This window comes from Lepidochelys kempii, chromosome 12, assembly GCF_965140285.1.
Source record: "Lepidochelys kempii isolate rLepKem1 chromosome 12, rLepKem1.hap1, whole genome shotgun sequence".
Lineage (NCBI taxonomy): Eukaryota > Metazoa > Chordata > Testudines > Cheloniidae > Lepidochelys > Lepidochelys kempii.
The window spans coordinates 38,814,039-38,838,653 of NC_136391.1; the positions used below are offsets into that span (position 1 = coordinate 38,814,039).

Sequence of the window (24,615 nt, forward strand, 5' to 3'; positions counted from 1 at the left end):
GTGCTAGCGTATATCGTTATGCTCAAAAGGTACATGGGAAAAGAAAAGCACGAATGTGTAAAAAGGATTTGCATAATTCACGGAGACTGTGTTCGTGTGTGTGAGTGCACGCATGCATGTTTGGTTGTTATCCCTTTGTTTAGTAAAATAATGGAGAACTTTGATAATGTGTAGGAGGACAAATTCAGTCATGTGTGAAGGTCCTCAATTCTGGATCTATGACAAGAACATAGGGCTAGTATGAATAGCAGAGCGTGCTTTCTTCAAACTCCAGTACATATAAATGGTGGAATCATGTCTAAGAAGTAGCATTACATCAACCAAGTCATCAGCAGCACTCTGAGCTCCCAAAAGTTCTTCTCATGTCTTCCAACTTCCATGACTGTACTGGTTGCCATTCACCCTCAGAGTCTGGTGATTGCGTTTGGAAGATCAGAAGCTCCGATGCGATTTTTCTTGGAGGATTGGCCTGTCTCACCCAGCCACCCGGTAGCATGACAATGCTTTAGACAATCCTTTCCTTTAGTAGACCTTTTGCTTGGTCATTTCTTTCAAAAATATCTTGAGGCAGGCAAAGCACCTTGACCCAGATAACGCATGTTGCAGATAATCTTTCAAAAGTCTTCTTCTGAACTTGCTAGATGTGCTGAAGAAGTTTCGCAGAGGCTCAGATACCTTCTGAAGAGATAAAGAGAGAGCAAGGGATAAAGAGTAAAATAATGTGGTGGTGAAGGTGTAGAAGGTTTTCAGTCCAGTTCTCCAGGTGGATCTCAGTCCAAATATAATTAGGCACTTGCCTAGATCACGAAAGACACGCATTGTCCCTCTTTATCACGTGTAGATTAAAGGCCAAGGACTGAACTGACCATAGAATCTTAGTGGCTCCTGTTTCTCATAGAAGTGCTTGCACAAAGGGGAGGGCTCACAAAGCACCGTGTGGATACATGTTCAAAGGACAAATGCAGGACTGTGGTCTCCAGGGGTTTCAGTCCCAAAGACTTGCACTCTCCCCAAATTCCTTAAAACAATACTATTAAAAAAACCAATGCAGCGGGTGTAAATAGGATCAATGGAGAGCTTTCTGTTTTCGGACAAAAATGTTGATTGTTCCAGCCCCTTTCTCACTCTGGGGCCTGATTTAAATAAGATACAATCAGTAAAAGGCATAACTGTTAGAGAAGAATTCCTGTTTAATTATAGACTAATACAAATCATACAAAACAAATGAAGTGCAACAGATGAGAACATGTGGCTGCAAAGAGGATCCTGAGATGAAGGTGTTGGTACAATGAATCCTTCTGGATGCCATCAGTGGAGAACACAAAGTGAAGCCAGATGTTAACTATTGTGTCCTGGCTAAATTCCAGCTGTGTGCTTAGTTAACTTTCTGCCTACCTGTAACTCCCCTGGAACAGCTGTTCCAGCGTATTTCGCTATATTTCTCGCTCCAGTCCTTTGAGTTGGCATCACACAGCTGTGATGGGATGTACGTTTTATGGAAGGAGAGGGAAGTTGCCTAGGTCATCAGAGTCAAGCTGAGTTGTTTGTACTTCTGGCTTCGGGGGTTGTTTTTAAATAGCATTATCACCTCTACAGTGAGTGCAAATAGGCTTGGCAGGTGCCATTCCATTGAGAGGAATAAGTGGAAATTCTTGCCCATGTTGGCTTTGCCATTTCACTCTGGGGATTTTTTTCTTTCTTTTTAATGTTAAAATGTATTTGAGGCACTTCAAATTCAAGATATGTCTGAATTATAAGAAGGACAACAAAGTGGAGACCTCTGGATGCTACCCTCACATCCTTAATCCTTATCTCTTTGCTGTCAGTCCATTTAGACCAATAAACTATCACCAGTAATGGGCAGTAGTCAGTTCTTCACCCTGCAGTAGGCAGTTACAGGCAACCTATCCTCAGGGAAGATTCCCTCCTAACCACTCCATAGTTAGAGACTGGCTTGAGTCCTGAAGCATGAGAGTCTATATCCCTTCTCCAATTCCAAACTTTTTTTGTAGCATTTACTATTATAACTCTTGGTATTATCATTCTCCATAGAAATTTCTAATCCATTTTGAATCCTGCTAAGCTATTGGCCTCAGTGATATCTTGTGGTGGTGAGTTCTACAGGCTGATTGTAGCTGTGTGCAAAAATGTTTCCTTTTATCGATTTTGGATTTTTCAGCTTTCAGTTTCTGTGACGGTCCCGTTGTTTTGAATCATCCCACCATGAAACTGGAGAATAGAGGCTATGTGATCAGGTGTACCAGGCATTGTCTGCCCATCAGAGGCCCTGCTGCTTTGGTATATCCTGCCATACAATGGTGTCCTTTTGAAAGAGAAGAGCAGCAAGTTCAGACCTCCAGGGGTTGCATAGGGAGGCCTCTCAGGATCATCTTCTGGCAGAACCAGTAGGAATTGGTCCTCCAGTGGCTAGAAGGGCTAGAAGCAGGCAGTGGCCAATCTGGGCCAAGTAGGCCAGATAAAAAAGGCTGGCTGCTTCTTGCAAGGGCCAGTTCTGGGTGATGTTGGAATAGGAGAAGACTCTCCCTATCTTCATCCAAGAAATCTGGCCTGGTCAGGGGCCTAACTCAAACAGCATTTTGGTTTGCCCACCGACATGCTGTTTGAATTTGCCCAGGTGACCATTTTCAGTTAAGTGTTAACTAATTTTCTGTAAAACTGAGGCCAGCCCCTAACATGCCTCCTGGGCAAATTCAAACTCAGGAACTAATCCACAGTAAGTACTTTATTTGAGGAATTTAGCCTCTTTCTGGTTGTGAATTGCCTATGAGCAGTTAGGATAATTGTGAATAATTATCAGTCTCTTGATAGTTTGCGAGCCATTCATTGTGATTATTGAGAAGTAGAGTGGCATTGGTTGGTGCTGATTGGGCATATAACATCAAATGATATTGTTTCTTTTCCTTGATTGGATGGATCAGATCTGTTTGGTTTTGAGCACGAACACTCACATTGATGAGTCTGAACTTTTTCGTGCTGTGTTCGCTAATATTCTTTTACAGTTTATTATTTCCATAAACATTGCCATCATGAAACACATTCACAGGCAACAAACACAAAGTTACAGTAAGTAGTATTTTATTATTACTAATATTTATATTGCAGTTGCACCTAATGACCACAAGCAATTTGTGCCCCATTGTGCTGGGTGCTGTACAAACATATGACAGTCCCTAATCTTAAATAGTGCCTAGAGGCCCAAACCTGTTCTGGGCTATATTGTGCTCGGCAAAGCATGTGCACATAGTAAGAGACAGTCCCTGCCCTGAAAAGCTTATAAACTAAATAGTCAAGACAGATAAAGGGTGGGAGGAAAAACAGAGGCACAAAGGCGGGTGGCTAGGGCTAGCAGGGGCTCAACACCCCCCAAATCTACCTACCTATCAGCTCATCAGCTGCCAGCCTCCCTGGTACCTATGCCCAGCTCAGTAGGCAGAGCCCTGATGTGCGCCACTTGACACTGCAGTGGGCTCCTTGAGCCTCCTGCTAGTGGTGAGACCCAGTGGGCCGGACTGGGGAGCTGGAACCAGGCCCAAACCGAATCACTGCTGCCTGGGCTTGCTCTCCAACCCCTGGGCCCAACACCATGGGACAGGAGGAGCCAGAGAGAGTGCAGGGCTGGGCAGGCTCGCTCTGCAATCCTCGAGTCTAGTGGGATAGGAGCAAAGTTGCTACTGCCTAGTGTGAATGCAGATTGGTCTCACTCTTCAACCCCCCTGGTGGGGGTAAAGCTGGCCCTACGCGCACCCCCCGGCCCGCCGCAACAATATTTTCATCCACCACCTGTGGGCATAGGGAGGTGAAGTGACTTGCCCAAGGTAACACAGCTGGTTAGTGACAGAGCTGGGACTAGAATCCAGGTCTCCTCGCTCTATCCAGTAGCCTGCACTGCCTCCCGAAGTCAAGGTCCGTTTATTTCAGCAAATGTTGGTGGGAGCTGTTTTGAGGCATTTGCCCTGCTTTCCGGTAAATGTGTTGAGCTTCCTGACAGAGAAGTGTTGCTGTAGCCTGAGGTTCACAGACCGAACTCGCAGGGTCACACGCTCAGGCCCTTTCTGAGGCTACGCCGAGCAGTAGCATCGATGTGGAGGTCTCGTCCTGCTTGGTGGGGGGAATGATGACCAGAGGAGGCTGGAGATCAAAGTGAGGGAAGAGTAGGCAAATCTCCCTAGTTGTGTAGCAGTGCAGTGAATCCCCTGTGGAGCAAGTGGTGCATTGACAACGCATCTTTCCTTGCTTGTGCACAAATCCGTGCTCTAGGAGAAGATACAGGAGACCACTGACGCAGAGAATTCCATCCAGGAATCCAGTGCAAAACATGTATACGTTTGCCATGCTTTAGGGTTGCATTTGCATCCCAATTCTCCTCATAAGGAGCATGTGAGCAGCTTGTAAACTGAATGTATTTACTGGGCAACATTATTCGAGTGCAACACCCCTTGAAGTCCTTGGGGTTCTATCAAGTGTTTCTGAGAGGAAAATTTGGCCTGAAGCGTGTTCATTAGTCAAAAGCTGGCCCGGGCTCTGAAATGTGGTCATTAGCGTTACTAATTCCATGATCAAAAAAAGAGAGAAGAAAGTAGAGTTAGCGTTGGTAATCAGTGTGTGCATTTGCCAGGAGGTTTCATTAAAAGATAACAGATGCTTCAGATTTAACAGTTCTGTGGGATTATTAATTTGTTTTAAATACATCTGCTACCACTGAATACTGTAGGACTACAGGCCCATTCATAACTGTGGCTTCAGTTATGCTAACAAACAGATTATGTATATTTTCCTACTGCTGAAGAATTCACGTGGCCAGGTCCTTGATAACCAGCATGTCCAGGGAATGGATAAAGGACTATGCGTTTCAGTGACTGCCATAGGGTGTTCAGGCCTTTGGAGGCTTATTATTCTGGTCCCAAATCTGATGGCGTGACTGATTCTGTGCCAGTTTCTACGTGGTCAAAGCAACTTCCAGAGAGCTGCTGCATATCCAAAGCCCTGGGTGGGTGCGCTCCTTGATCATTGAGACAAAACTAAATGTCCAATTACACTTTCTCTTTGAGTAGTGAGGGACCAACGTGACTCTTGGTAGTACCCCCACAACTTCTCTTTCTTTGAGGTGTAGGAGAGCAGGCAGGCTGGGAGCTGTAGTCCATTGTGGCAACCCACGTTCAGATTCTTGGCTTCTGGCAAGATGATAATAGGAGGCCACCTGTCTACAGACCAGAGACCTTGAAGGAGCCACTGTCTCTGGATTGCCTTTCCGGGAAGCAATGGGCGTATAAAACAGAAAGACACCAAGTCTATTTTGTAGTTGTTTTTTAAAATGGCTCTGAGAGTATTGGAAGATGCCATGAGACTGTGTAGCTTTCACTCCCTTTCAGAGCTGCTTAGAATAAAGATACCCAGACAAAGGGATTTTTTAAAATATTCATTTATTTATTTACTTCTTGTTAAGACATTCCAAAGACATTACTCTCGGTATGGGGCCTGTGGTGCTACTGTATAAAAGACACAAAAGACACCTGGCTGATTTTCATGGTACTTGGCGTTACCTGCAAGTTAAATTCCCTTTGCAGTTGTTCTTTTACACCATTTTTTTCTTTTACGAAAGGCTTTTTCTCTAACAAACAGCATTTGCCTTTTATGACTGGGGCACAGGTTCTTGCTATGTGGATTTGACAGCTGCTTTTCTAACCTGGGAAACAAATGGGAGAGAGAAACTGATTTTGTGGATCTTTGCTTCCATTGTTCGTGGTCTAGCATTTTTTTTTAGAAGGATGAAAAAAGCGGTGGGGAGTGCTAGCAGATTACAGATATGCCTCAAACCAAACCTGCTGATCTAAACACCTCCAAACACTACTCAGTTTTGACTCACCCCTTTTGCAGACAAATCTCCCATTGGGAGCGATTGGGAGTTGACATACGTTGGTGTAAATCAGGAGTCACTCCTTTGAAGTCAGCCAGAGTTAGAAGTCTGAGTACAAGGGTATGCACTCTGGTTGCTAGCCTGAGCTGAAGCTCTTGCCACCAAGTCTACGCTGCTATTGTTACCAGTGTTAGCTAGATTAAAGCTGACACATTTACACCACCCCGTCCTACAATCACACCTGCCACTTGCAGAGTAGACATGGCCAAGGAGAGAGGTGTGACTGGGGCCAGGAACAGTTTGAGACTGCTGTCTGCCAGAGCCTCCCTGAGGGAAGGTGGGACTCTGGTGGGACTATTGTTTGATTTGTCACCTGTGATGCCTGTGGGCGCTGAGTCCATCTGCTGTAGATGGTGCGCCGTGTGATGGGCATGACAGCTTTCTTCCACCCAACAGGGCACCTGGCGGTAGTTGGTCCTGAGCTCACGGTGACCTGCTCGCAGCTCTGTTATTTCAGTGGAAGTTATTTCGATTGTGGAAACAACTACAGGCTCCAAGCAGGGATCTGGGCTCCATTGGGCTAAGCATTGGACACGCACAATATAAAGTCCCTGCTCCCAAACCTTGCTTTCTAAATGGATGACAAGTGCCAACAAATGGGGTGTGTGTGTGGAATGGGAGGGCAGAGAAGGGTAAAGACAAGGTAGCCATGATCTCATTGCAGCAGGCATAATGAGCAGCGGTTTTGGCTCACTCATTGCCCAACTGTGGTCGCGTGTTATTTGTAGGGATCAGTGTAAGGAATGAAGGGGCTCAGCACTTCTCAGGGTCAGACCATTTTAAAGGGCAAGGGGAACATTTAAAAAAACACTTAGATTCCATTTTCAAAAGTGACTTAAGCACGTAGGGCTAAACTTTCAGATATACTTAAGAGCCTAAATCCCACTAGGCACCTACTCTTATTGAAATCAATGGGAGTTAGGAGCCAGAACACTTTGGAAGATCCCAGTAGGTGCCTGGCTGCACCTTTAGACACCTAAATACCTTTAGGAGTCTGTCTCATTTAAATTCAAAGGCACGGAGGAGCTTAAGTCCCATTTTCAAAAGTAGCTTAGGCCAGGCCTGCAGTACAGACCTAAAACGGTATAATGATGTCGCTCGGGGTGTGAAAAATCCATGCCCCTGAGCGACGTAGTTAGCCTGACCTAACCCCCGGTGTAGACAGCACTACGTTGGCAGGAGAGCTTCTCCCGTTACCATAGCTACCGCCTCTTGCGGAGATGGATTAACTACACCGATGGGAGAAACTCTTCCATCAGCGTAGTAGCGTCTTCACTAAAGCGCTACACCTGTGCTGCTGAAGCATTGTACGTGAAGACAAGCCCTTAGACACTGTTGAAAAATTCCCCCTGAGTCTCATTTAGTTACCTATTCAGCCTGATAATGCATGTTTTTACCAGCAGAAAGATATCCCCACTGCATAAGTCATGAGATATGTTTGGCCACGGCTCATTTTAGTGGAGGCTAACGTGTATTTAGTTGTGGATTTATGGTTTTCAGTTGTATTGCTTCTGTGATATCTCAATGAAAGCAATACCTTCTCAAGAGCATGAAAGGATTAGAATCTTGAAAGTTTTGGTTAAACCCATAAAGAGCTACATCTAATAGGCAGCCAGCACACAGCAGGTACCAGGCACTGGCTGCCAGTTCCCAGCTATAAAAACACGCCACTTGTACAGTTCACGCAACATGCACAGATGCACTGTAAATGGCTGCCAACAGGGAGGAGGAGAAAAGGAGACCATTTGGATGGGAGAGGAGAGGAGTTGTGCATTTCTTCCCAAAACAAAAAAAAAGAGCTCGATATGCAGGCGGAGTTCTTCTGGCAACAATAACATATGGATGGGAAGCACATTAGTAGATTTTCCTAGTCTGGAGCGTGCAGATGTTACTGCGTCCACTGAAATCATGGCAAAAAGCATACAGCATAACTCACCTACTGCACTGGTGCAATTTTGATCTCCCCCTGTGAAATCAAGACGGATTCCATTGAAGTCAATGCAGTTGCACCAGTGTAAGCCAGAATTTAGGCCCTACTTATTCTGGTCTCAGGAGTGGTATTTTGATAGGTAGAATATTAAATGCTGAAGATGGACCTGGATCAAATTTCTGGACTTTATGGAAGTTCAGAACTAAACGCAGACTTTACAGCTGTACCCTATTGTCTCTGAGCCCAATAAAATCCTTGATCTGAACCAACCACAAGCCCAGTGAAAGTTTAGATCTAGATCAGATTTCATGGCTTGGAGCCATCACTATTTAGCACACGCAGTATGGTCCTGACTCTGCTCTCACTCAAACTGGTGTAAATCAGAATTAAATCAGCTGAATTTCCCCAGTGGTATAAAGCTGGTGTAATTGAGAGCAGATTAGGCCCAAAGGATTTCCTGAGGAGGAAATGAACTCTCCTCTAACCCTGACCTAGACTGAAAGGTCATCCTCTTTCAGGAGGAGCTTTGCGGGAGCCTGAGACTCAATTCGGACTGATTACCACGGCACGCTGTTGGGGAGTATGAAGCTGAACGATGGCTAGTTGTGTTTCAGTCTCACCCCGTTCTTGGTTTGTTAGGAGAGCTGATGCAGCGAGGAGTGGAAATCTAGAATGAACTCACACAGGAAAATAAATGATAAAAGCCCAAAGCATGTTATCACCTGGGGGTGAACACTTTTCAGAAAGTGATCACTCTATATCTGACCCATCAGTCGTCATCCTCAAAGGAAATCTGCACAGCACCTTCAAAAGATGAGCCTGGGAGCTTTTTTTTATGAATTTCGCTTGTCTTATGGACTCTGACCCAGTTCTGACCCATGGCCTCTTCCTGGAGCCCAGTTTCAGCACTGCCCTCAGCCCAGTCCCGACTCTACATATAGTTTTGACCCTTGGTACCTGTTCTTGACCACTGCTCCAACCACCAGGTCTGACCACCCAGAGCCTGCTATCTGTGAGGCATCACTGAAGCATTTCTGAATCAAAATTTTTGGTTTTCAGCTGAAATGTTTTGTGCTAAAAAGCCAAAGTTTTGATGAAAATGAATTTTTTTTTCATTTTGATCAATATTTTTCATGGAGGAAACCCCCCACTCTCCCATTTTCCAACCATTCCTTGTGTAAATCTTTGTGAAACATTTATGTTTAAAATCGATTCTGTCTGCAGACAATATACCCTCGTCTCTGACTAGAATGGCTTTCAGTGTTGTCCATGAGTCATCAATGTTCCTTTTACTTTTACCATATATGATAGAAAAAACACTCCTGACTGATCTCAGAAGACACAAACAAACCTGGTATTGCTTAAACACCACCAATAAATATTTGCTTAAGGTTAGAGTTTGGACAACCCATAATAACAAATACAGCCTCCTGTCTCAGGGTTTTGTACCCGTGTCAGTCACTATAGTAACCTCAGGCCTTCTTGCTCTCTATTAGATTGCCAAAGCAAACTCTCTAATGGAATTCTTGGAGTGTCAGACCCTTCTCCCATCCTTGCACGAGCCAGCACACTAGATATGGCTCCTGAGTTGTTGTTTTTTTTAATACTGCGATTTCCTGAAGAATAATCTATTTTTTTCAAATATATTTTCATAAAAAATACTCTCAGGATCAGTGCATTTCAAGTCCTGCCTCCAATGGAACGAACTCCTGGCATTTTCTTGTTGGTTATTTTTGCATGAAATTATTAACGGCGTGTTTGAACTCTCTGCTGTTATTATTTACAGCATCTCTGTGTCTCATCTCTCAATAGCCATCCGTCAACTTGCTCAAAGTTTGCTGCATGTGAATCGATTGATGTAGTTCCATATGCAATAGATCGCTGTGTCCATTTGCTTTTGTTCTTGGACTATGCCAATGGAAATGCTGCTGGAAAAAATTCTCCAGTCGAAAAGAGGTTAGGTGCCTGATTATTGGGATTCTAATTTGCAGGAGTTTCGTTCCACTGGTTTTTTTCTTGGAGATCTTGCTGTTTTCCCAGATGGTGGAAACATTGTGTGGTCAAGCCTGTCAGCCATTAAAAAACCCTTCAGAAACCAAACCAGCGTGGCGCCAGGCGTGCCATAAGCATCTAGTGGGAATCGCTCTGATCTCTATTTATAAAAATTCCCATTATGAAGTACAACAAGGCAGTCTGGTAAAGCAGATACTGTTTCCATAACACTAGCAGCTCCTTGACTAGTAAGTATTGGTTGGTGAGTATTTGGAACTGGTGCCTTCTGTTGGATGGAATCAGACTTGCCCAAGTGTCTAATTGTAACAGCCTTGAAGAATTCTCCTCTGCAGCAGCCTGTGCCTTTTCCTTTTTCTTTTCTGAAGAGTGAGCAAAATATCATCAGTTTTCCTGTCCTCCTCATCAAAATAAGGGTTGGGCAAGTTGATTTTGTGTCTAGGCTCAGTGCTTATATGTTGCTTTGATATGATCAAAGTGCTCTATATGTTCCCCTCCAGTGGCTGGGAGACATTCAGAGACCTATTGGTACTCTAGCTGCTGCGATGGAGATTCTCTTTTAGCTCAGTTACTAGGGGTCTCTGTTTCTGGAGTGGAAGGTCCTGGGTCGTAGCCTTCGTGCCACATGTTTGTACCATCTCTGCCCCAGTTTTCCTACCTGTAAAAATAGGGATGATAATATTTACCTGTGTCATGTTGCGTGGGTCAGTCAGTCAGTGTGTGCCCCGGGCTTTGAACATGTGACGTTCAAAGAGCCGAGTGCTGCCCTTGGATGGACATGTTCTGGCACCTGTTTATTTCAGTGGGAGTGGCACATAGCCAATTAGTGCCTGATCCCATGCCACTGAAGCTTTACCATTGGCTTTAGTGGGCACAGGATCAAGCCCTGAATGTAGAGGGCCAGATATGGATTTTAGTGAATGCCGATGTAAATCTGGAGTAACTCCACTCAGGCTAGAATGTGCTGCTTTGAACTGTACAATTCATTGCACATTAGGACAGTGTCTACGTTTTTTGGTTGAGTCCATGGGATTTCTTATTTCCAAGACAAAGTACTTTGCGTAGTTAAAGTGAGTTCCCTTTGAACAGATGTGGCTAGTTTGCAAGGACTCTTCCTCCCAGAGTTCTGATCCCAGCCTTATATGCTGAGCTGGATTTGAAAGCCCAGGGTTTAGACATTGTTTTATGGCGCCATGAGAAGGTGTGCCATGAAGGCTTCATGATGTTGGTAGGTTGCTGTGCAGTTGGTTAATGTGAGTATCCAATGCTTGAGAAATCAGTGGAAAATAAAAATAGCTTAGTAAATGGCCTTGTAACTATATAGTGTCCAAGTTACATTGCATTAAAACACCATCCATCATGCGAGTTTGTCTCTGAGTATTCCCTGGGCATGCTGTCCAAAAGTCCAAGCAACTCCAGACACAACAAGTAATTCCATCTGCCTGCCGTAAACAGAGTGAAGCAAGCATCTTGGCTTTTAAACGTAACCCATCTTGAAAGAAAGCAAATACAATTGACAGCGTTCTGTGTGACTTGTTAGCCTGTATTTCTGCTGGATTTTTCACTTCTCTAGCAGCTGGGGCGAATGGGAGGAAGTATTTAGTAAAGTCAAAGCGGTGCACTGTTGTGTTTAGGTGTCCTGTGTATCGCACAGGACGGGGGGTCAGGGAGATCTAGATGTTAGTCCCAGCAATAGTGTGAACATAAAAGAGGAGTAAGCAGTTTATTCATAATCACACTTTACGTTCAACAGAGAGTGCCCAGTTATCTCTCTAGGTTACTTATCTTGCCCCCATCACCAGAGTATCTGAGCACCTCACACGCTTTGATGTATTTATCCTCACTACATCCTTGCAGAGTAAGAAAGTGCTATTATCCCTGTTTTACAGATGGGGAAACTGAGGTACAGAGAGACTGAGCGACCTGCCCAAGGTCACACATGGGGTCTGTAGTACAGCAGGGAATTGAACTTAGGTCTCCCAAGCCCCCGTGTTACCAGCTGTGCCTGTTACTTTGGGGTATGCTCATTTATTAGGGTTACTCTTTTGGGGGGGGCGGGGTTCTGTAATTCTATTAATGTTCTGCTTATGCCACTTGTGTGTTCATATGGAGCTCTTCTCCTTCCGTCTGCAAGTCCCTTCCCAATGGAGCTACCCTGCAGGATCAATGTTCCCCAGCACTGGGTTCCTGATGAACACACACACACACACACAACAGAGCAAGTCTGAGCAGACCGGTGAATCAGCACTCTCCAGCTGATTCCCTTATCTGTCCCTGTACTCAATGGGCTGGGTTAAGCAGCACTTTCAGCTGCCCCCCCTTACGTGCCACAGGTTCAGCACGTCCCTGTCCCCACTTTCGTGTCACAATTGTACTGGTCGTAGCCCACTTGATGAGCAAACTCCACAATATTTTTGGGCGCTACAGGGATCTTTAGCTTAGGTAAAAGAAGCATTGCTGCGGAGTAAATGGGGGAAGCTAAAAACACAAAAGAGTAAAATTCAGAGAGAGAGAGAAGCAACCAGCCTAACCATAAAAGTTATTTATTGAATACGAGTACTAACTGCACAAGGAGAGCCTAAACAAACACAACCGTTACATTATTAAAGGTTACTACCTGAGGTAGAAAAGAAAACAGAGCGGGAGAGAGAGAGAGGGATCTCACCCACTCCAGGAGGCTTGAACTGGTCAGGGTTCCCAGGTGATGGTGGTAGCTCAGGGTCCTGAGTGCTGGAGACAGGCAGAGCCCCCAACAGGATCCGTCAGGAGATGGAGTCCCAGTGGAACTGATGCAGAGTTTGTATCCATGCATCAGAACACTGATTGGAGGGTGAGTAGGGATTTTTGTGGAGAAAATACAATGGTTCAAGGGAGAACATTAGATTTGTTTATAGGTAAACTGATGACTTAAGGGTTTCCTTTAGGATAAACAATAGGAGCTGATCACTCTTGGCTATGGGTGGTGTTTTCTTCCAGGGAGCTCACAATGCAACTAGGCTGCTCAGTATTTTGGATATCAGTCAAGGGTTTCAGAGTAACAGCCATGTTAGTCTGTATTCGCAAAAAGAAAAGGAGTACTTGTGGCACCTGAGAGACTAACCAATTTATTTGAGCGTGAGCTTTCGTGAGCTACAGCTCACTTCATCGGATGCATCCGATCAAATCAAATAAATTGGTTAGTCTCTAAGGTGCCACAAGTCCTCCTTTCCTTTTAGTCAAGGATTTATTACTAGAATCGGTCTGATAATTGCTGAGCTGGGTGTGTGCAGGCGTAGGTTCATTAACAGCTGGAGCAGAGATTCCCATGATGCAGTGCATCCCCGCTTTTCTGGTCCCAGACTTCAGTGCGGTCCTCTGTTCTTCATTCTTTATGCTAATCCCTGTCCCATCTTTCATGCAGATGAAGCTAGGGGAGTTCTCTGTTCTTCATTCTGTATGCTAATGGAGATGTCTTAATCTTGTCACCCTTGTCAGGAGGGGTCTAGGTGTGTCTCCCAACGCCCTTCACTGCTCTCTTCAAGCCTTTTCTCTGATCGGTTTTGGCTCAAGCAGAGGCTGGTGGTGGAGGGGTGTCTTTCATGAGTCAGACAGGCTAGATACTGCCCCCTGGTTCCCCAAAAACACAGAGCTGACTGGTATCACCAGACTAGCACCCGTTAACCACTGCATCAAGATGGGATGTGCAGGCCATTTTGGTGTCTCACTGTGTGGCTCTCCAGAGTGTCCCTAGGAGAAGTTCCTATCAAATCAAGCGACTGCTTGGGATTTTAGGGGCTGATTACCAGCCAGGGTGGCGAGAGAGGTAATCCCAGTTTGGAAGTAAAGTGGGGGCAGCTGCGCTGTTCAATCTGAGGACTTTGCAGAGGGGTGGATGAGTTGTAGGGCTCTGAGACATGCGCGGGGCTTGTGCTGACCACAGTCCTGGGCAGGAGCTTCCCTGTTGGGTTTGTGCCTTGGTTTTGTGTGTTTGAGTGTATTGCCCATAACCTGGCTGGGTGGGATCCATGGAGGGAATGCAGCCAGAGAATGCCAAGTTTGGAACAATCTAGGCTAAACGACAACCTTTCCAATAGACACCCCACTTGGAGTGTTCAGCCTTGGGGGTACCCAGTCATGGGTTTAGAGGGACATCAGGAGTACAGCGGCAGCCCTCTCCCACATTCGTCACACCTGTTGTTGGCATTTGTGTATACGCTGTGTATGGGGACAAAGGAAGCTGTGTGGTTCTGCCTCTCCAAATCATTTGGTGGAGCACGTCTGATGGCACTCAGGAAGTTCATCAAGGGCGTATGGCTTATCTACATGTCCATCACCCAAGGATGGGCTGATCTGAGCACTGTGTGAAATCACAGCCTAGATGACCAGGGCATGAGGAATTATTATTTGTCTTTTGGTAACACGCAGTCAGGATTGAGGCCGCCTCCTGCTACGCAGTGTACAGCAAGTTCACATCCTCAGGCACGATTTAGAATTAGCCGGCTATGTATTTATTACTATAATCTCATATTTGTATCACAGTACTCCAAGGTTATGATCAGGATCTGGACCTTGTACTTTACACAGTCCCTGCCCTCAAGAGCTTCCAGTCTAAGGCTCTATATCCTGATTGCAGACATTTGGCTCTGTGACTGCAATGCGCTGCCCTATCCCCTCCATCCGCAAACAATTAGTTTTCCTTCCTGTCACCATTCATTTCAGCATCCAGCCCCTCTTCGTTTATAAAGGCCCTATTAGACTTGCCCTCGGCTGACTCCCTCTGTTCCCTCCACTTGCACTGTCGCCCCTCCTTCCATTCACACCATCTCTCTGCAGCTCCTGCCATCTGGAACGGCTCCTCTGTATCTCACTGTCTCATCAGCTCTCTCTGTTGCTTCACATCTCAGCTGAATGCCAATCTGTTCTCCCCTGTCTGTGCCTCTCCCTTTCTCTGTACCTCAGATAGTCCTACTGAGCACTGCAGCAGTATTGTCTAGCTCTGTAACATGTCTTGTGTGGGTACAGTTGCTCTGAAAGTGCTATGCACAGTGAAGTTGTATTGTACTGTACTTGTATTGTACTGTACTCCAGGTAGAATCAATGACTTGCTGGCAGCCTCTCCCCTGTATTCTACAAGGGGCTGGGTTTCATTGGGGCCCTCGGTCCTGCCTCATCTCACAGGCACACAGTGTTTTTTATGTACATGCACTCTGGGGAACTAACACCTTTAGACTTTGCACACGCAAACCTCCTTTGGACAAGTGGGCTTTGTACCTGACAGTTCCATCACCTGTGCATGCAAGTGTGAGCCTCTGTCAAAGCTCATGTGTTCAAATGGAGGCATGGGCCCAGAAATCAGCCCCCATGTATCTCTTCAAAGAACATAAGAATGGCCATAGCGGGTCAGACCAAAGGTCCATCCACCCCAGCATCCTGTCCTCCCAACAATGGCCAATGCCAGGTGCCCCAGAGGGAATGAAGAGAACAGGTAATCGTCAAGAGTTTATTGGTATCTCAGTGTAACTCTCTGGCATCTTACTGCCATATCTACAGTGGACCATTTATTTTTGGTTAGTGTTGGGCATGTGGAACTAGTGGTGTCATCATAAAAATACAAGTGAATAAACTAGCCTAAACTAAACTCCATATCCCCCAAATGAGAAGTGGGTAAACTCATGTTTACCCTTGACTACATGACTATGTGGAACCACTGGAAGTCCTTTCACACTGTGGCTTTTGTGGGACTCCAGTTAGAACCACCTTCCAGATCTTCTGCACGCTTGTGGTAATTCCGTGCACAAATGACTGTGCATTAATTATCTCCACATGCCAGGTGGATCCACAACTATGATTCTATTTTTGTGCATGCATTTGCACACCTTAAGTACTAGATGCTTATGTAGAAGAGAGAACATTTTAAAGAATAGAATTCTCAGACGCCTGTTTCAGAATGGCTTTGACTTTTCCCGAGTGCAGTGAACACAAACAGATCTCCTCAAAGGCCAGGGTGACTGGGAAATTATTAATTAGGTAGTGAGTGAAAGAGGAGATTGCAGTGTTTGGATTTCCTTTAAAGATCATTATTTTTATCCTATGCTGACATAGCCCAGCACAGCCAAACACAAATTTCCATCTGGGCAGAACAAACACAGAGAGAAAAGTCCTAGAAAGATGGAAAGAAAGGAGATTGTTGCACATTCTGAGAGAGATGATGGTTGATAAAGTTTAATCAAAGTCTGGACACTTATTTTAAAAAACAAAATGAAAACATATTCCCCCCAAAAAGTGAAAAATAGGAATACAAGAAGTGATTTGAGAACAAGAACCAAACTGGACCTCTCCCAAACTCTGGAAGTGAATCCAAGTCAAACTCTTTTTCTGAGGCCACTTCCATTGTCTTTTTTCTATACCCTTCTGCACTTATACATTTCACCCGGAACTGAAAATTCTAAAATCTCCCAGAGTGTACTGGAATTTCTTATGATCTATCCAGCCCTAGTTTGCAAATCAGAGTGTTTTAAGACCCAATCCTGCAAGGTCCAGAGTACCTTTGGCTGCAGTGGACCTCAGTGGTTGTTGAGGACACCTAGAGCATTACAGAAAGTACCTTGCAGAATTGGATTCATAGGTAGTTTGGAGAAACATTCACACTTTGGGGTACTTATCTAAGACAAACATCCCGACTCCTTTGATCTTCACTGATCAATAGTAAAAGTGATAACAAGAAAAGAGATGACTGTCTGGAAATAGGTCCAAGATGCAAAATTAAAATCCATACCTAGACTTCAAATATGCAAGAGTTTTGGATGATCCTTGGGGTTGGTTCATGCCCTTCTCTTTACGTTACCTTGACCATTAAACCAAACCCCGTTGTGTATGTTGTTTCTTTTAGGTGCTCAGGAGGTTTCTGCTGCCATTTGAATCACACTACAAATGATGATGCACTTATGAAAAGAAAAAGTAAATCATCCAGTTGGACTGTGCAACGAGCCCTTAGAAAAAAACTGACTTGAAAGGTATGTGAGGTTTAGAGTCTGGAGAGTACCATAGCATAGCCGCTGAGGAAGTTCATTTCAATTTGGAAGAACTGTTCAGTTCATCCGACGTTTTCCCCTTTTCTGTTCACAACTTTTCCAAGAGTTTGTGTGAGCTGGTATTTGGGGAATGGCTATTCCATACTTACATGCTGGCAAAGTTATGGGTGTGGGAGTATGGATATTTGCCATTCGTGAAAGAAACGCTTGTGCAGTTCTATTACATTTATCATCTAATCAGAGAACAGAAACAACAGCATGTGGCTAAGGTGGCCAATTGTGCACCATGAATAGAAAATAGTGATGTAGCTGAAGTGAACAGTCTGTGAAGAACTCACTGGCTGAGATTTTTTTGCATAAAGGTGTTGGACAAACAATCATGCCTAGTAAATAAATTAGTCAAAATCCAAGCCTGTTAATGGGTAAGTTGTGAAAAGGAAAAAAGGGTAAGACTGGAATAAATTGTTTGCTCCTAGAGATCCTCCCAGCTCTAGTGATGTGCGTTCCTTCTGCACAGTAACAATGTGCCTTCCCCTCCCTAGCCCTTTCATGGCAACCATCCTTCTGGGAGGCTTTCAACCTTCCCCTAATTAGTATCACAATAATGAAGCTTGACTTAGAAAATATTATTTTGTCTTTGACATGCTTTGCAATTTGATATCAGAACAGCCTGACTTCCGGACAAATGAGCTTCTCTAAGGGACAGGCAAGCCAGCTCACTTTGCTGTCCTAGGAGATCGCCAAGTTTAGGGAAAGCTTTGTGTGGAGATTAAAGGATCTGTGGCAAGGAGCCAGCCGTATCCAGGCTTCAGGAATTGCTCATACTGGACATACTGTATTAACGATGCTGGATTATGATTACAAACAAAAATACACTATGAATAGACAATACGTTGCTACCCTCAGGCCTCCACAGGTTAATGCCAGCATTTCCTTCAGCCAAGATTAGTGTGCAGCAGACTAGTAATAATAATAGTTTGCATACATGTAGCCCTTTTTATCTTTTATCTCTAAGGCCAGTTCTTAATTTGTGCCAGGGCTGAGCCCTGTCACCTCTCGGCTTGGCAGTTCATAGCCCTGGCACCTCTCGGCTTGATGCATCAGTTATGAATGTTTGAGCCCCAGCACCTCTTTCATTACAAATTAAGACCCGTCTCAGGCCCTACTTGAATTGCAGGATGATTGTCAAAACCCTGTGGCTGAGTTGTGGACAAGCCATGGAAAATTCCAGAAAAGTAATAATAGACCTCATTATTTGCAGTATTAAAGTCCATTATTATTTTTCTGTAATTTTCTACTGCCTGCTGCCTGGGGCTCAGAGCCGGGGGCTCCCACTGCCGGCCACCCGGGGCTGACAGCGGGGGCTCCCGCTCTCAGACCCAAGGCGGTGAGGGCTCTCCCTGTCAGCAATGCACACGGCAGGGCTCCCGCTGTGAAAACTGTGGTAGAAGCCTAATATTGCAGAATCCACAATATCACAAGTTAAATATGAGCTTAGTTATTTCCGTTTTAAAGATGGGGGTAGCTGGGACCTAGAGAAACAATTTGCTCAAGGTCATCACAGCAAGTCTGTGGTAAAGCGGGGAATAGGAGGGTTATGGTGGATAATCAGTTTCCAGCGTGACACTGTGGTCAAAAGGGCTAATGCAATCCTGGGATGCCTGAGCAGGGCCATCTTGAGTAGGAGCAGACCGGTTATTTTACTTCTGCCTTTGGCACGGGTACAACTGCTTCCAGAATCCTGGGTCCAGTTCTGGTGTTTGCAATTCAGGAAGGATGTTGATAAATTGGAGAGAGTTCAGAGAAGAGCCACAAGGAGGATTAAAGGGTTACAAAACCTGCCTTAGAGTGATAGACTCAAAGAGCTCGATCTGTTTAGCTTCCCAAAGAGAATGTTAAGGGGTGAGATCGGGAACGAACTTTTGAAAAAGGGCTCATCAGTCTAGGCACAGCCTCTTCAGAATGTGGGGTTATCCAAACAGCAGCAAAAAGCTGGTGAGCCCATGTATGACTGCAGCCCTAATTACCATGAAACCGAATCCTGGATTCCTTTGTGTGAGCGTGTGAATGCTTCCCTTTGAGGGATGGCCTTTGTTTCTATAGAAAACACAACGTGGTGAATTATGGCAAGGAAGAGAAAGAGGCCTTTAGTACCTTCTGCAGGAGTTTGCTGGCTTTTGTTTCATTTCAAAGCTTTCCTCTCCTGCAGGGTTGGAGGGAATTTGCCAACATGCAAATCTGGCTGTGGTCCTTGTTGTCTTTCCCCTTTCACACCTTCCCTTGGGCCAAATTCAGAGGTGATGTAAACAGTATGAGTTACATGTCCTGGGGACAGATTCTGATATCTGCTTCAGGCTGTTGGTGTAAATTATATCATAAACTGGCCCAGTGAGTGTAGGTTGCTGTATATAATGAGATAGGGGAAAGCTCAGATTGTTTCAGGAAAAACCACCAGCAGCAGTGTGTTTTTTCTTGTTGACCTCCTTACACTCTCCTGGTGTTTGCATTTCCTGGGCATGTGCATAGGCACTTACCCATGTGTGACTTCCACTGGCACTTACCTTGTCTCTAAACTGTGTGTTCACAGAGATGAACTTTGCAATGGCAAAGTATTTCCCGGAGGTAAATTCATTTTATAGGATAATTTGTGGTTCGTCTTGGTAGCAGGAAACAAGCTCACAAATCCATTGTAGGGAATCACTAGGAAGAAATGTGTCTCCTCTGGGTAGGCAGGGAGATTCTTGTAATCAGACAGCCTTCCTGTTACCCTGTCCACGTACTATTGTCACAATACTTAGCAAAAAAGGACAATTAGTGTGGTGGTATTTATCTTAAAGTCTCAGAAGAGGCAGCTAAGGTGTAAATAATGCAGGTGAAGGCCTGTGGCCATGCAGTGGGAACATCATTCGACACCTATGCTATGAGAACACTTCCTTGTATGCTTTTGAAGCCAACATAAACATGCGCGGATGAGTGATTTGCACAGCTGATGGGAAAATGTCTGGTGTATCAGTAACCTGAGTCACACCCCACTTTGGATCTGCTCCAACTCCCAATCTGGCCAATGGGAGTCTTTCTATTGACTTGAATTGGAGTTGGATCAGGTCCCTAATCCCCACAGGACACTGAGAATTTGAGGTCCTGCCAAGAGCACCAGAATCTTTGTAGAAGTGTGTGTGTGTGTGTGGGGGGGGGGGGGGGCGACCAATGCCAAAGAGTCCCATCCCTCCTTGCAGCTGGCTGCTCCTGCTGTGAACTTCTCTCTTCTGTCACCACAGCAGCCCCTGGTGGGGAAAAGGTGTAATTGCAGTGCCTCCCTGGCAGGATCTATTATTTTGCTGGGGGAAAAAATCTACAGGGGACATGAATTCTGCGCATATGTTTCTTTTGTTAAAAAGGGAGGGAGGGGCATGGCCTCTGACCCCCCTGCTTCTGGTGCCCACGGGGCCTGCTACATAAAGGCCCAAATTTTCAAGAGCAGCCTCTTACTTTGCTCTTGGATAATTGTAAGAGGGTACCAGATGGTTGTGTCTCTAGTGATCAAATATGACAGATTTTTTTTTTCCCAAGGCCAGATGACAAAATGGCCAGAAGAGTGTCTCTCAGCTTTCTGTTGCTTTAATTTCTTGGCACCACATTAGCAGATGTCTAAAACTAGGAATCCTTTTCTCCTCCAGCTGAAAAAGCTTTTACAGCAGGTTAAATGTTGTGTCTAAGCTGCCTTTCAATGGTTTTCTGCAGTATAAAGTGCACGGGAGTGGAGTGGAGTTTAATATGTTTGGTTCCTTTGGAACAGGGAAGCTTTGAATGCATGGACTAGTTACGTATTCCAGAAATGAATTGTATTATCCTGCTGTAGGTTTTTTAAAATAAAAATAGGTTGGCTGAACAATGCTCACCGTTTGAGCGCTTGCTGTATGATGAGCAGTGACTTGAAATATGTTGACTTAACCTACAGTGACAGACTAAAACTTTATTGTTTCTAATTTTAATACATATTTTACATAGGTGAGATGACATTGTTATTAAAAATGAAAACATTTGTTGATCTAAAGCATAAATGGACAGGTTTCAGAGTAGCAGCCGTGTTAGTCTGTATTCGCAAAAAGAAAAGGAGTACTTGTGGCACCTTAGAGACTAACCAATTTATTTGAGCATGAGCTTTCGTGAGCTACAGCTCACTTCATTGTGCTGGAAATGGCCCACCTGATGATCACTTTAGATAAGCTATTACCAGCAGGACAGTGGGGTGGGAGGAGGTATTGTTTCATGATCTCTGTGTGTATATAAGGTCTGCTGCAGTTTCCACGGTATGCATCCGATGAAGTGAGCTGTAGCTCACGAAAGCTCATGCTCAAATAAATTGGTTAGTCTCTAAGGTGCCACAAGTACTCCTTTTCTTTTTGCATAAATGGACTGTAGCCTGAAATCCTTTTAAGTGGTCTATCCTTCTCTTGATGTAATACACGTGAGCTTGTGAGCATAAACAGGGTCCACCGATCCCGTGATATGCATTGGGGCCAAAACCCAATATATAAAATTATCTTAAAAACAAAAAACAACCGAACTTCCTACTTCCTGTTTGTCCTCAGTGCCTGCACTCACTCTGGGGAATAAGCTAGGACCAAGTTTCATAAGTACAAGTTTAATAAGTGCAGCTATAGTCTGACTTGGAAGTGCTGTGCTAGGCAAAGTTAGATTGCTAGGTGTGTTGGTATGGATATATGGCTTAGCTTGAGCAAAAGTTTGAGGTATATCCAAACAGCAATAATTACAGCTCTGAATGAGCCATAGAAAATGAAAAGATGGGAAAAGGGAGAGGTGACGTGTATTAGAGGTTAGCATGAGGTCTAGGGTTTTTTTGTGTGTTGTTTGTATTTCAAGTTCTGCAACAAAAAGATGCCTGCCCAAACCTTTAGATGACCTGCCATACTTTGAATTGCTTACATCATGCAATAAATAAAGCAACCCTCAATCAAGCTTGCCTCTGAGCTATACCAGCTGCAATCGAGTCATACCATAAGCAAGCCAAAACCTCTATCTGCTTCAGACCTCGTCTCTCTTCGCACATTTTGCTGTTAATCGGCTTTCACTGGGAGAGAGGAAGGATAGTCATGCGGCTGAGGGTATTTGGAATCAGATAGGAGTTCCATTCCTGACTTCACTGTATAACGTTGGTCAAGTTACTTCACTGCTCTGTGCCATAGTTTCCCCATCAGTAATAAGAGGATAATGCTTATCTTTCTCAGAAGAGTGTTATGCAGAGAAGTGGCTGGATTTTCAAAGGTGTCAAGAGTTTGCCCCCCTTTTTGACTTTATTGGGCTTTTTGGGTCTCAGCACTTCTGAAGATCGGGACATTATTGTAAAACAACTGGAAATACTCGTGTGGAAGGTCATAGTGCAGCATGGGTAGATATAAGTGCAAAACACATATTGCTGTTGATGGCTAGATGATCTCAGCTGAAGACAATTTGGAAGTGCTCATTTCACCCAACTGACAATACCCAAAAAGCGCCATCAGTTATTTCACAGAGTACAGCAACATGGAACACTCATGGCCATCCCTTCCAATTCCCCGCGGCATGAACATAGCATGGGGCTGAAGCTATAACTCTGTGTCTCTCTCTTTTGCACAAAGTTAGCAGCCTAATGTTGATTGTGGTTTGGAAAACACCTTCGTCAATGATATGGTCCATGGGTTCTCAATGTGTGGGTTACAACCATCCTTCTTTTCTTTATTGCTGGATGAGATGGAGGGGTCAGGGCCCAGAAACAAGGGGAGGAGGATGTGAAAACCTTGTATTATAACGTTGAGTCGTGGTATGGAAAACATTCATAACTGCTGCTTATGGGCAGTATGTCCCTGTTGGACAGACTCCCACAATACTTGGGAATATACATGACTGTATATCAGACGTGTCCCAGATGACTGACATAACAAGGCTCCAGCCCTCCACTTCTCTGAGGGGAATTTGTGATCACGGAACCACTGTAAATATATGACTCTTACTTTTGGCAGCCTCGGCCAAAGAGCACTCTGCATTTATATTTTGAGAGGGTTTTTTCCCTAATGTTCTTCTTTGTGAACTTGTATGAAACACATCCGAGAGCCAGGAAACCTTTTAAGTCTTCTTCCATCTGCTTCTTTAGTCTACAGTACCCTGAGGTGTACAGTTAAAGTGTGGGAAGCATGTGTGCGTATGTCCTGATGTTCCATGATCAAACAAAGAAGTGTTTATTTCTCTATATAGGCCCCACTACATATACACTTGATTACAGTGTACCTTCCCTGTGGAGAACATAGCAAATACTAAAGGGCTCTTTCGTCTAGCATAGAAAGTCAGAACAAGAACCAATAGCTGGAAGCTGAAGGCAGGAAAATTCAGATGAGAAATTAGGCACACATTGTAAGCAGTGAGGGTGATTAACCACTAGAACGAGCTGCCAAGGGAAGCGGTGGATCCTACATCTCTTGATAGTTTCAAATCAACACTGGATGCCTTTTTGGCAGACGTGTTTTAGCCAAAGACCAGCGATCATCCTCCTTTCCTTTTTCTGTTACCACGGTTGGGTAAGGCCAACTTCTGTTGGTTGCTTGGCTTAGTAACGACCACCAGCCACCTCAAGTGTAGGCCCCTTTTACTGATGGGGGATGGAGGCACAGAGGGTACATCTAGTGATGAATCAGCTGACTCGGACTCGCAAGGCTATAAAATTGCAGTGAAGATGTTCAGACTCGCTGGACTCTGAGACTCTGCAGGTGGGTCTCTGAGGGTCTCTGAGCTGAAGCCCGAGCCTCTACACTGCAATTTTATAGACCTGCAGCCCAAGCTTAGGGTGGCCAACTTTTCAAAAGGCAAAAGCGGGAAGCAGGAGCCCCTCTGTCCTCTTTGGCTGCCCCCATCCTACTGCTCTTCCTCCCGAGGCCCTGCCAGAGAACAGCCCCTGGCCTGTGTCCCGGGCTCCCCACAGCAGCCCGGGCTTCCTGGGTGGTTCTTACCACAGCCTGGCTCTGGATTCCAGTCTGGCCGGGGCAGGGGAGCAGGGGGCGAGGCATTGGGGGAAGAGGAGGAACAGGGATGGGGCCTTGTGTTGAGGGGGTGCTAAGGCCCACCTTGGCTCCCCCATCTGGAAGAGGCTGGTGCTGCCCCTGAGCCTCAGGCAGGCATGCAACAGTGCCACAGGGAATCCGGGACAAATGCTATCCTGGAGTCATTCAGCCTGGGACCAGGACTTGGACTTTGTATTTTGGGACTCTCCTGCCCAATTGGGCCTTTCCTGCCCCCCCCAGGAGCACACTCACCCCCACTACTGTCACTGCATGTGATCCTAGGGCCCCTCTCAGGCCCAGGAATCTCCCTGGCCTCCCCCAGGCTGGGTGCTGGGGGGAGCTGCGTGCGCCTCCTCCCCTGCTGTTGCCCCTGACTGTAGCCTCACTGGGGGCGAGGGATGGGGCTGCCCCTTGCCCAGCGTGGGGCAGGAGCGGTGACTGCGGGCGGGGGGGCCCCTGTGCTGGTGGAGGGTCCCGCCGGAAAAGGGAAGGGTCTGAGGTGAAAGGGCAGGCTCAGTCAGTTTGCCCTGGCAGTGAAGTTGGGGGCACTAGGACCCTGCGGCAGCCGTTGCTGCAGGGAGGCAGCAGGGAGCTGCATGGAAGAGGCAGAGGCAGGGATGCTCTTCTCCAGGGGCGGGGAGGGGGCAGCAAGCAGGGGCCGGGGGAGGAATGGGGGGG

General features: G+C 45.5%; 1 protein-coding gene across 1 annotated transcript in view; it reads left to right on the forward strand.

The window, feature by feature from the left end:
• Window positions 1-24,615, forward strand: part of ZNF469 (zinc finger protein 469) — a 411,666-nt gene that overhangs the window by 132,474 nt on the left and 254,577 nt on the right. Inside the window, exon 7 of the mRNA XM_078848136.1 lies at window positions 16,744-16,867. The gene's annotated coding sequence lies outside the window, so the exon portion shown is untranslated. The remainder of the gene's footprint in view (window positions 1-16,743; window positions 16,868-24,615) is intronic.